Genomic DNA, 12,408 nt, shown 5'->3' on the forward strand with positions numbered 1-12,408 from the left:
ATAAGCTGAGTGTCTACATAGAAGGTTTCCCTTTGTAACCTAACAGTGAATTCAAGTAACCATTAACTGAATGTGTGTTAAGAACATTTCGATTTGAAAAAACAAAAAACAGGGAATTCTGTCCCACCCCTCGGGACCTAGTTATTCATGGGGGCAAGGAGAACCCTAACCTTAAATAAGATGGGTGAGAGAGAGGAAGAGACTCAAGCAAATGTACACTTGTCAAGAGTCCAATTTTATTGAGCCACAGCGGCCTTTTTAAGGGTTAGGGTTAGGGTTAGGGTTTTGGGTGAGGGGGCTGCTGGAGGAGGCAGGTGGTGGAAAGTTACAGAATCTTCTTGGCCTTTGGACTAGGACAGTTTGCGGTTATTCCAAAAATTTGCGGTACAGTTCTCACGTCTCTGCAGTTGCCAGGCAGGGTGTTAATTAGTTAGGTGTGGCAGAGTGGGGGGATGGAATCAGTTAGGTGTGGCAGGGTGGGGGGATGAGGAAAGGTCAGCAGTTGCTCAGGGCAGAAGTTGCTCAGGACAGAGGTTATCTCGGGGCAAAGGTCTGTTCAGGGCTCATCTCCTCGTCTCCAACATCTCCCCCTCTTGTGTATACAAGGACCAGGATAGGGAGGTTACCGTGACCCCTTAATGATTTCCCAAAGAAGGGCTTGTTTTGGTGGCTGATTATTTTTGTTTAAGAGTAGAAATAGATCCAGAGGAGCAACCTGACAGCAACCTGACATCAGAGAGGCGAGCGAGCATTCCCCAGAGTAGGTTGAGCGCTGTTACTCATAGGTCATTGATTTCGATAAAGTCATTTGGATTGACCTTAGAACAAGGGGCACAAACGGGGTCTGAGCCTGTTAGAAGAGCAGTGCTGGACCCTTACCCGTCATTGGATTGGCCTCCTCTCGGCAAGGTCGTCCTGTCTTAGGCGGGTCGAGACTTAGCCACCCGTTCTGTCGCTGACTTACCAGACCACTCACTTTGTGGAAATGTAACGCATTTTGCTCTCAACAAGACTGTCAAAGCCCCATAAGGATCCTGGAGGAAATATGTTTGGTAGCCAATTAGTATGAGGGGTCGCGGAGAACTGAGTTATTATTCGGAGGGGCGGGACCAAAATTTCCACCCCAGGGTGGATCTTTGCAGGGAGGTAAAGTCTAAGGGTTGAGATGGGGGGTTGTCTTGTTCTTTTGGTGGGTCAGCGGCAGATGTTTCTTCTGTGGCAAGTTGATGGTAGTGGACTTCCACTGGCTTGATTGTAGAATCTACCTGACTCTTAACAAAACTTGTTAATCATTTAAAGGCCCAAGGGCCAAAAGAGAGAAGTAAAAGGAAACCTACAAAAGGTCCTAGCAGACTGGGAAGCAGAGTGGTTAGCCATGGAGATGTGGAAAACCAATTTTTGTACCATGACTCTTGTTGTTCTCGAGTCTTTTTCTATCCTCTAGATTTTTTTTAACTTTATCAAGGCTATTTTGTACTAGCCCAGTCTTATCTGAGTAGAAACAGCATTCTTCTTTGAGGGCTACACAGAGTCCCCCTTCTTTAAGGAAGACTAGATCTAATCCTCTCCGATTTTGAAGAAATACCTCAGAAAGGGAAGCTAATGAATCTTTAAGATCTTGTATTCCCTCCTGTATGAGGCTGAGATCTCTATCCACTAAGGCACTGAGATGTGAAAAATGTTGTTGGGAGGTAACCATTGAGGCAATACCTGTCCCGGCCCCTGCAGCACTAAGCCCCAGGAGCACAGTCAGGGTAATAGCAGTTAAAAGCTCTCTTTTTTGTCTGATGGAGATACCTTGATCCAGAGTGGATAAAAATTCTTCTGGATTATGGACAAGGAATCACAGTAGCACAATAACTACAACGCAGTAATCTTTATTATTAATAAAATCCTTATTGACTATAAAAGGAGTCAGACCCAAGGAGCAAGCAAAGTAGGTGTTATTAGGGGCTTTAGTATAGGTGGAAGCTTCATTGACAATAGTACTCTGATTACAGACCGATATGAGTGAATGGGGGGGGCAACATTTTAGGGCCAACAAGACAGAGTCCAATACCTGAAATGGAACTAAGAGTAAGGCCTCCATCTGGGGCAGCATGCCAGGATAGGCCATCTGTATCATGGGTGAATATAGGGGCCATAAGCATCACAGCACCCTCATAAAAGGGAGGTGTAGGAGAAAAGCAAATCCAGCATTCTTGATAATCGGGATTGCTAGTATTATGAATAGCTTCTAGGAAGGTGTTTACTAAAGAAACAATGAGATCAGCTGAACTTGGGGGTCCCTCAGGGATGGTGGGTTGGAACAAGGTATATTTTTGAGATAACTGAGTGACAATAGGGGGTGTGGTAGACCCAATAGTTAATTTGGGTCTGGCTGGCTTAAGTAAGATGGGGTTTGGTCCCAAGGCTGCAGAATTTTTATTGGGAATAGACTTAAGTAATCTGATTCTAAAAGTAAGTCCAATATCTTTTCCTTCTTGATAGACTCTGAGCCCCCATTAAAATCCCCAACCGGTCCAATCTTGTTGTTTGGCCTGAGGGGTGAATTGAATTAACATGGGATTGCACCATCCACCTGTAGAGGAGTGGGCAGTATTACAGAGTCGTCTTACATCCTGGGGGGAATGGTTAGGTGTCACCTGAGGATGTTTCCACTTTCGTTTGACAGTAATGTAGTCCCAGGAGGAAGAAGGCTTCCAATAGGCGTCCCCAGTAGTTTTGCAACCCCAAGAGGCACAAAAATAGTCATTAGCCCACCCGCACTTATAATTGAGGGATTTATCTCGGTGGGCTCCCGGGCAGACATGAAAACCCTGCAGGCCATGAAGGAGACTTTTTTCAACATCGTTTCTACAGCCAGCGAAACTGGGGTTGCGTGCAGGAAGTTCAGGTGCTAAACCTTTCGGCCGAGGCCAGAATACCTCCTCAAGACCCCAATCAGGGTGTGCTCCAAGGGCAAGGGCACAGAGATCTATTTCTAGATCAGGCCATTGGGGCTGGGGTCCAACCGAAGAGCTAGAGTTAACAATATCTCCGGCCTGGTTTTCAATGATCCAAGTGTAGTTATAAATTTGATAAGGGGAGGGGGCACTTACCACCAGCCGCATTACAAGTAGAAATGAGAGAATGGCAAGGCCGAGCATCGTTCTGTAATTAAGCACAATTAAAATCTTTCTCAGGGATTTCCCTGGGAGAATTAAATAATTTTATTAGCTTCTCTGGGAGCCATCTAGCATTTTCTTCTTTAGAGTCATATATGCAAGCATGTCCTTTCCCCCAGATTAACACAGGATCTGGGCCAGACCACTTGTGTGTTATTGGGTCCTTCCATAGAGCTTGAGCATAATTATTTGATGTGGAGGGGTGCCAGAACCTATCTGCTACAGCTTTGCCTTCTTTATCTAAAGTTAAGAAATTTAAGACAAGCAGGGCATGGTTTAATAATGTTTTCGGGTTTCTTGTTGGGCAGTATAATATTCCCCCAGGATGTTGCAACTTAAAGAGCATGTTTTTAAGAGTTTGATGTGCTCTTTCAACTATACCTTGTCCCTGTGGGTTATAGGGAATACCAGTAAGGTGTTTTATTTTTAATTGAGCACAGAATTGTTTAAAGCTAGTGCTGGTATACCCAGGGCCATTGTCTGTTTTGATGACTTTTGGCAATGGCATAAAGGCAGAGCAAGCAAATATATGATTAATAACATTTTTAGTAGCTTCTCCCGTCTGAAGGGAAGCACAAATAAATCCACTAAAGGTATCTATAGACACATGAATATATTTTAATTTCCCAAAAGGCAAATAATGGGTAACATCCATTTGCCATAATTCCCCTGGTGTAAGGCCACGAGGATTAACTCCCAAGTGTGGCTCAGGCAAAAAATGTTATACAGCCCTGGCACTGGCAGACTATCTGTCGGGCCTGTTCTTGGGTGACAGAAAACATCTGTCAGAGAGTTTGGGCATTAAGATGGTGTAACCGATGCGCCTCTTGTGCCTGAGATATGGGGTCAGGTGGGGCGAACATGCCAGTTAGGACAGCAGAACTATTTTGAGTTGCCTGATCCACAAGGTCATTTCCTTTACTTAAGGGTCCAGGAAGACCAGAATGTGCTCGAATATGTCCTACAAAGAAGGAGTGAGTTCTGGCCATGATTAGTTGTTGAAGTTTAGCAAAAAGAGGGGAAGCATTGGTAGAGAGACAGATGTAAGGGACCGTCTCAAGCAAAGGGACTGAGCTGGCTACATAGGCGCTGTCAGTATAAAGGTTAAATGGGTGATTGGAGAGAGTCTCAAACACCTGTATAACAGCAACCAATTCCACAAGCTGTGCCAAAGAAAGTTTAGTTTGGACCTTGGAGATTTTTCCATTGATGTTAAAGGCTGTAATTCCAGATGAAGAGCCATCAGTAAAAACTAACATGGCTCCAGGAATGGGAGAGCTTTTAGTCTATTTTGGGAAATCAATGGACTGTCTATAAAGGAATTGAATTAGTCTGTATGAAGGATAATGGTTATCTATTTTGCCTTGGAAGGAAACACAATCAACAGCCCATTCATCAGAAGACTGTACTAGCCATTGAACCTGAGAGGCACTATAAGGCACACTAATGGTGTCTGGGTCTTTTCCAAAAACTTTAAGGGAACTTTCTCTCCCAAGTTTTAAAACCTGGGCAACCAGGGAGGAGTAGGTAGGCAGAATTTTTTTTAGGGGGGTAGCAGGTAAATGGATCCAATATAAAGGCTTAGTTTGCCATAAAAGACGGGTGGGTGTAAAAGTTGTAGGGAGAATAAGTAACCATAATGGGGAGGTGGGAGAGAAGTATCCAATCTTTTGTGCCTGAATGGCCTTTTCAACAATTTGTAAGGAATTTTTAGCCTCTGTAGTAAGCTCTCGAGCAGTGGAGGGATCAGAATCCCCTCGCAAGATATCAAATAAGGGTTTAAGTTCTCCAGTAGTCAATTTTAAATAAGGTCGTAACCAATTAATGTCCCCCAAGAGCCGCTGGAAATCATTAAGTGTTTTTAAAGAATCTTTTCTTAACTGGATTTTTTGAGATAGGATTTTATTGGAGTGTAATTCAAATCCAAGGAAAAGGTGGGGAGGATGGATTTGAGCCTTCTCTGGGGCTATTTGTAGTCCAAATTTTTGGAGTATAAGGATTAATTCTTGTCCCACCTCATATAATTTTGTTGTCTCTGGTCCTGCTAATAAAATATCATCCATGTAATGAATGATATATAAATTAGGATATTTAAGCTGAAAGGGATCTACTGCTTGGGCAACAAATTTTTGACAGAGGGCTATTGGCCATCCCCTGTGGCAAAACTTTCCATTGGAAGTGGGGAGATGGACCGATAGAATTAACAATAGGGAGGCTGAAGGCAAAACGTTTGCAATCCTCTGGGTGGAGGGGAATGCAAAAGAAGCAATCTTTAAGATCTATGACTAATTTAGTATAGCCCTTAGGAATGGCTACTGGTGATGGGAGGCCAGGCTGAAGGGCCCCCATCGGAACCATGGTCTTGTTAATTTCTCTTAGATCTTGGAGTAATCTCCATTCCCCCCCCCTTTTTTTTGTATAACAAAGATGGGTATATTCCAGGGGGAGGTGGAGGGTAAAGTTGGGGAAGATTCGAAGGGTCAGAAGTATGAGAGTCAGAAACATCAACGAGAGAAAAGGAGTCTGAAGCTCGAGAGGGAGGATGCGAAGGGCAGCTGGAGCCAGGCTGTGAAGACGAGAGACAATATTCGGCCACAGAGAGAAGGTGGCATTTACCAGAGTCATTATTTGCTTCCTGGACAATGTCTAGAATTAAGCCCCAGAAAGAGAAAATAGTTGGGGATAGTGAGTCATTGTGTTCCTCAGTGAGCATCTGATTAAATTCTCTACCTACTCTTCGCCACTTTTTGGGATGAATATTAGGTCCATCAATCATCAACCATGGACATGTCTTATCAACAAAAATAAAAAACTGTATAAGATCCTTTCTCTTTACCTGTATTCCTCACTCTCTGAGAGAGGCTTTTGAATCCTTTATGAAAGAAGCCTCTTTAGACAATGAATGGCCCATCTTGATGGGACGGAATGAAGAGGGAAAACTTACCAGGTCTTGCCATCTTCTTGGGCAGAGAAGCGGTGACCACTTAACAAATCCTCCGGAGGTCACTGAATTAGGGGTCTCCATCTGGTAGGGGTCCGTGCCTCGAGCCCCACATTGGGCGCCATGTGTCCCGTCCCGCGGGACCTAGTTATTCATGGGGGCGAGGAGGACCCTAACCTTAAATAAGATGGGCGAGAGAGAGGAAGAGACTCAAGCAAATGTACACTTGTCAAGAGTCCAATTTTATTGAGCCACAGCGGCCTTTTTAAGGGTTAGGGTTAGGGTAGGGTTTTGGGTGGGGGGGGGCTGGAGGAGGCAGGTGGTGGAAAGTTACAGAATTTTCTTGGCCTTTGGCCTAGGACAGTTTGCGGTTATTCCAAAAATTTGCGGTACAGTTCTCACGTCTCTGCAGTTGCCAGGCAGGGTGTTAATTAGTTAGGTGTGGCGGAGTGAGGGGATGGAATCAGTTAGGTGTGGCAGGGTGGGGGGATGAGGAAAGGTCAGCAGTTGCTCAGGGCAGAAGTTGCTCAGGACAGAGGTTATCTCAGGGCAAAGGTCTGTTCAGGGCTCATCTCCTCATCTCCAACAGAATTCAATGTTCTTTAAGTTGAGTGTCTAAAAAGAACATTTCCCATGCGGACCTAACATAGAATTCCTGTTGTATAAGCTGAGTGTCCACAAAGAAGGTTTCCCTTTGTAACCTAACAGTGACCTCAAAAAAACATTAGCTGAATGTGTGCTAAGAACATTTCCATTTGAAAACTGACAGGTAATTCAAAGTTCTATATGCTGGTTTTTAAAATGAACATTTAACATGTAGAAATAACTGAGAAATCACTGTTGTATAAGCTGAATGTCCACAAATAACGTTTCCCTTTGTAACCTAACAGTGACTTCAAAGAACCATTACCTGAATGTGTAAGATCTTATCCCTTTAAAAACTAACCTGGAATTCAAAGTTATGTAAGCTGAGCGTCTCAAAAGAACACTTCCCATGTGGAAATAAGAGAGAATTCACTGTGGTATAAGCAGAGTGTCCACAAAGAACGTTTTCCTTTCTAACATAACACTGAATTAAAAACACATTAGGTGAATGTGTGTTAAGAACATTTCCTGTTGATATCTAACAGGGAATTCAAAGTTTTATAGGATGAGTGTCTAAAAAGAACATTTCCCCTGTGGAAATAACAGATAATTCGCTATTGTTTAAGCTGAATGTCCAAAAAGAATGTTTCCCTTTGAGAGTTAAAAGTCAATTCAAAGAATGATTACCTGAATGCTTGGTAAGAACATTTCCTGTTGAAAACTAACAGGGAATTCAAAGTTCTATTACCTGTTTGTCTAAAGGAACATTTCCCCTGTGGAAATACAGGGAATTCGTTGTTGTATAAGCTGAGTGTCCACAAAGAACGTTTCCCTTTGTAACCGAACAGTGAATTCAAAGAACCTTTACCTGAATGTATCTAAGAGCATTTCCTTCTGAAAAAACAAAAACAAAAACAAAAACAAAAAACAGGGAATTCAAAGTTCTATAAGCTGATTGTCTAAAAAGAACATTTCCCATGTGGAAATAATCCAGAATTCAATGTTGTATTCAATGTCCACTAAGGACATTTCCCTTTTTTACTTAACAGTGAATTCAAAGAACCTTTACCTGAAAGTGTGTTAAGATCATTTCTCTTTGAAAAAACAAACAAACAAACAAACACGGAATTCAAAGCTCTATAACATGAGTATGTAAAAAGAATATTTCCTGTGTGGAACTAGCATATAATTCACTGTTGTATAGCTGAGTATTGACAAAGAAAGCTTTCCTTTGTAACCTACCAGTGAATTCAAAGAATCAATAACTGTGTGTGTGCTAAGAACATTTCTGGTTAATATAAACAGAGAATTAAAAGTTTTGTAAGTTGAGTGTCTAAAAAGAACATTTTCCATGTGGAAATAACAGAGAATTCAGTGTTTTATAATCTGATTGTCCACAAAGAATGTTTCCCTTTGTAACCTAACAGTGAATTTAAAGTACCATTATCTGAATGTGTGTTAAGAACATTTCCCCTTGACAAGTAACAGGAAATTCAACGTTGTGTAAGCTGAGTATCTTAAAAGAACATTTCCCCTGTGGAAATAACAGAGAATTCACTGTTGTATAGCTCAGTATCCACAAAGAAAGCTTCCCTTTGTAACGTAACAGTGAATTCAAAGAACCATTAACTGTGTGTGTGCTAAGAACATTTCTTGTTAATATAAACAGGGAATTAAAAGTTTTATAAGATGAGGGTCAAAAAAGAACATTTTCCATGTGGAAATAACAGAGAATTCAGTGTGGTATAACCTGTCTCCTGGGGGCAATCAGGAGCGTCCTCCAGATTGCTGGGTGGTGGTCCTCAGGCCCGTCAGCCCCGACTCAGAGCACCCAAAGGGAAGGCATCCAGATACTGAAACCGGTTGAAATTGAAAAATTTTCCAGAGGACAGAGATAAAAGTACAGACGTGCACAGACAAGACAGGAGGCGCCTCTTACCTCTGAGGGGTCCTAAATGAGGTCTGGGGTCTTGTAGAGATTCCCGGCCAATGCACCAAATGTGGGGTTCCCCAGAGGGGTCCCTGCTCAGGGCTGTCTACGCGACCCCAAGAACACTCACGCAGGACGCTCTCAATGCAAACCACACGAGGTTTATTGAATCCGATGCATCGGGGCTCAACACAGATTCCTCTCGCAGGAGGGGTGAAGAGCCCCTAGCCACATGTTTGGTCAGCTTATAAAGGCTGAAAACCATAGGTATGCACAGTCATAGGGGCTTTTCAGCCGTGGGTTCCCCTGACTGGGTGGGGCCCACGAGGTGGGCTCGTGAGGGTCCCTCTGATTGGGTAGGGCGTACAAAGGGCCAGGTCCTCATGGTATACTTTTTACAAAATGGAGGTAGTTGCATACTTTTTACAAAATGGAGGTAGTTGCAAAATGGCAGTTCTGTGATTCAGTGCAGTAGCAAGCAAGCCATATTACAGAAGCTTAAAAAGGCAAGTTAGCAAAGCAGCTAGAAAACAGAGCAGCAGAAATAGGGCAACTTTTATCCTTTCAGAAACTTCCCTTTGTAACCTATCAGTGAATTCAAAGAACCATTAACTGGGTGTGTGCTAAGAATATTTCTTGTGAATATAAACAGGGAATTAAAAGTTTTATAAGCTAAGTGTCTAAAAAGAACATTTCCCATGTGGACCTAACAGAGAATTCACTATTGTATTGTATAAGCTGAGTGTCACAAAGAACGTTTCCCTTTTTAACTTAACAGTGAATTCAAAGAACCTTTACCTGAATGTGTGTTAAGAACATTTCTCTTTGGAAAAAAAAAAAACAAAAAACAAAAAACAGGGAATTCAAAGCTCTATAACATGAGTGTCTAAAAAGAACATTTACTGTATGGAACTAACACAGAACTCACTGTTGTATAAGCTGATTGTCCACAAACAACGTTTCACTTTGTAAGCTAACAGTGAATTCAAAGAACCATTAGCTGAATGTGTGCTAAGAACATTGCCAGCTGAAAACTAACAGGAAATTCAAAGTCTTATAAGCTGAGTGTCCACAAACAATGTTTCCCTTTGTAACTTAACTGTGAATGCAAAGAAGCATTAGCTGAATATGTGCTAAGAACATTTCCTGTTGATAGCTAACAGGGATCTCAAAATTACATAAGATGAGTGTCAAAAAATAGCATTTCCTGTGTGGAAGTAACAGAAAATCCATTGTTGTATAGACTGAGTGTCTACATAGAACATTTCCCTTTGTAACCTAACAGTGAACAGTGAACCATTAAATGAATGTGTGTTAAAAACATTTCCATTTGGAAAAAAAAAAACAAAATAGGGAATTCAATGTTCTATAAGTTGAGAGTCTAAGAAGAACATTTCCCATGTGGACCTAACAGAATTCCTGTTGTATAAGCTGAGTGTCCACAAAGAAGGTTTCCCTTTGTAACCTAACAGTGACCTCAAAAAACCATTAGCTGAATGTGTGCTAAGAACACTTCCAGTTGAAAACTAACAGGAAAATCAATGTTCTATAAGCTGGTTTTTATAATGAACATTTACCATGTAGAAATAACTGAGAAATCACTGTTGTATAAGCTGAATGTCCACAAATAACATTGCCCTTTGTAACCTAACAGTGAATTCAAAAAAACATTACCTGAATGTGTGCTAAGAACTTACCCATTGAAAACTAACCTGGAATTCAAAGTTATATAAGCTGAGTGTCTAAAAGCAACACTTCCCATGTGGAAATAAGAGAGAATTCACTGTTGTATAAGTAGAGTGTCCACAAAGAACGTTTCCCTTTCTAACCTAACACTGAATTCAAAACACATTAAGTGAATGTGTGTTAAGAACATTTCCTGTTGATATCTAACAGGGAATTCAAAGTTTTATAGGATGAGTGTCTAAAAAGTACATTTCCCCTGTGGAAATAACAGATAATTCACTTTTGTATAAGCTGAATGTACAGAAATAGTGTTTCCCAGTGTAAACTAAAAGTAAATTCAAAGATTCTGAATGTTTGGTAAGAACATTTCCTTTTGAAAACTAACAGGGAATTCAAAGTACTATTACCTGTTTGTCTAAAGGAACATTTCCTGTGTGAAAATACAGGGAATTCACTGTTGTATAAGCTTAGTGTCCCCAAAGAACGTTTCCCTTTGTAACCTAACAGTGAGTTCAAAGAACCAATATCTGAATGTATCTTAAGAACATTTCCTTCTGAAAAAAAAAAAAACAAAAAAAAAAAAACAGGGAATTCAAAGTTCTATAAGCTGATTGTCTAAAAAGAACATTTCCAGTTTGGAAATAACACAGAATTCAATGATGTGTAAGCTGCGTGTCCACAAAGAACATTTCCCTTTTTTTCTAAACAGTGAATTCAAAGAACCTTTACCTGAAAGTGTGTTAAGAACATTTCTCTTTGAAAAAAAAAAAAAAAAAAACAAAAAAAAACAAGGAATTCAAAGCTCTATAACATGAGTGTGTACAAAGAATATTTCCTGTGTGGAACTATCAGAGAATTCACAGTTTTATAAGCTGATTGTCCTCAAAGAACGTTTCCCTTTGTAACCTAACAGTGAATTCAAAGTACCATTACCTGAATGTGTGTTAAGAACATTTCTCATTGAAAAGTAACAGGAAATTCAACGTTGTGTAAGTTGAATATCTTAAAAGAACATTTCCCCTGTGGAAATAACAGAAAAGTCACTGTTGCATAGTTGAGTATCCACAAAGGAAACTTCCCCTTGTAACCTAACAGTGAATTCAAAGAACCATTAACTTGGTGTGTGACAAGAACATTTCTTGTTAATATAAACAGGGAATCAAAAGTTTTATAAGCTGAGTGTCTGAAAAGAACATTTTCCATGTGGAAATAACAGAGAATTCATTGTTGTATAAGCTGAATGTCCACAAAGCACATTTCCTTTGTAAGCTTAAAGTGAATTCAAAGAGCCATTATCTGAATGTGTGCTAAGAATACTTCCATTTGAAAACTAACAGGAAATTCAAAGTTCTATAAGCTTGTTTTTAAAATGAACATTTACCATGTAGAAATAACTGAGAAATCACTGTTGTATAAGCTGAATGTCCACAAATAACGTTGCCCTTTGTAACCTAACAGTGAATTCAAAGAACCATTACCTGAATGTGTGCTAAGAACTTATCCCATCGAAAACTAACCTGGAATTCAAAGTTATATAAGCTGAGTGTCTAAAAATAACACTTCCCATTTGGAAATAAGAGAGAATTCACTGTTGTATAAGCAGAGTGTCCACAAAGAACATTTCCCTTTCTAACCTAACATTGAGTTCAAAACACATTAGGTGAATGTGTGTTAAGAACATTTCTTGTTGATATCTAACAGGGAATTCAAAGTTTTATCGGATGAGTGTCTAAAAAGTACATTTCCCCTGTGGAAATAACAGATAATTCACTTTTGTATAAGCTGAATGTTCAGAAACAATGTTCCCCTGTGTAAGCTAACAGTGAATTCAAAGAATGATTACCTGAATGTTTGGTAAGAACATTTCCCATTGAAAACTAACAGGGAATTCAAAGTTCTATTACCTGTTTGTCTAAAGGAACAGTTCCCGTGTGGAAATACAGGGATTTCGCTGTTGTATAAACTGAATGTCCACAAAGTACGTTTCCCTTTGTACCATAACAGTGAATTCAAAGAATCATTATCTGAATGTATCTTAAGAACATTTTCTTCTGAAAAAAAAAAAAAAACCAGGGAATTTAAAGTTCTATAAGCTGATT

At 40.4% G+C, this 12,408-nt stretch overlaps 1 pseudogene; it reads right to left on the reverse strand.

Annotated features, from left to right (window-relative positions):
- Positions 1 to 2,851, reverse strand: part of LOC123459430 — a 41,929-nt pseudogene extending 39,078 nt beyond the window's left edge.
- Between the last annotated feature and the right edge of the window lie 9,557 nt (positions 2,852 to 12,408).

The sequence above is a fragment of the Jaculus jaculus genome, chromosome 3 (assembly GCF_020740685.1).
Source record: "Jaculus jaculus isolate mJacJac1 chromosome 3, mJacJac1.mat.Y.cur, whole genome shotgun sequence".
In the NCBI taxonomy this organism is placed as follows: domain Eukaryota; kingdom Metazoa; phylum Chordata; class Mammalia; order Rodentia; family Dipodidae; genus Jaculus; species Jaculus jaculus.